At 34.1% G+C, this 973-nt stretch overlaps 1 protein-coding gene across 1 annotated transcript in view; it reads left to right on the forward strand.

Moving 5' to 3' along the window:
- LOC107724831 (protein diaphanous homolog 2-like) overlaps window positions 1-973 on the forward strand; it is a 471924-nt gene that overhangs the window by 161152 nt on the left and 309799 nt on the right. The gene's annotated exons all lie outside the window — the stretch shown is intronic.

Genomic DNA, 973 nt, shown 5'->3' on the forward strand with positions numbered 1-973 from the left:
GGAAAGAGTCTTTGTCTTCGAGCATGGTGTTGATGCAAAAACTATTAAAGATTCCTAGAACACTTAATATGTTGCATGGGTATCAACATATACACGCTAATTTAGATCATCAAAATACAAATTTGTAGATACCAAACATGCTATAGGTGAGGTTACATTAACTAATGGTAGTATCATAAGCATGCATAAAACAGTATACAATACAAAAGACAATATACAAGAACAGTAATAATACACACAGTGACCTTGGGATATGCATATTCATTCATAGAAAGGTTTGGCTATGAATTAATGAAAGAAGTCCTTTCCTATGGGCAGTATGTGTCTGTTTCAAAGTGAATTAAGTAGGGGGGGGATTCTTTCTACATGATAAAAATGTAACCAGGGTCCTGGGGGATCGTTCACAGACATCCCGGCACCCAGTCTGGTTGTTGGGTGAGGGGGTCTGTTGGATTATTTGTTAAATAGTAATACAAACAAATAATAATTTGTCGGATTTGTCCTGCCGTTACAGTCTTATATACAATTTTATATCCATACATATTGAAATGGCATGTTTAGATAAACATTGTTTTACTGCATGGCAAGCAGTGTGTGCAGTTGTGTCCTTAACCATCTATGCACTGATATGGGTGAAGTGTACCATCTCCTGTCCAACATGGTGAAAGACACGGGCTCAGAACCTTACTTCCTATCCATCATCCAGCACCTGCTGCTCATCAGGAATGATTATTATATCAGGTGAGTGCTATCATATATTTTCTTTAATATCCATTCCATTGTGCGATGATAACAAGGTTGCATCTATCTGTTCATTGACAGTTTTCTCAGTTTCTATTGACTCAACAAGCATTCTTGAGAATTCACAGATTATAATTACAATTGAATGAAATAAGTAAATAAAACATAAAATAAGAATTAAAAATAATTAAAAAAAAAATTGTATTCATCAAAAAATTAACAAATTATATAT

The sequence above is a fragment of the Sinocyclocheilus rhinocerous genome, unplaced genomic scaffold (assembly GCF_001515625.1).
Source record: "Sinocyclocheilus rhinocerous isolate Xijiao unplaced genomic scaffold, SAMN03320098_v1.1 scaffold1687, whole genome shotgun sequence".
In the NCBI taxonomy this organism is placed as follows: domain Eukaryota; kingdom Metazoa; phylum Chordata; class Actinopteri; order Cypriniformes; family Cyprinidae; genus Sinocyclocheilus; species Sinocyclocheilus rhinocerous.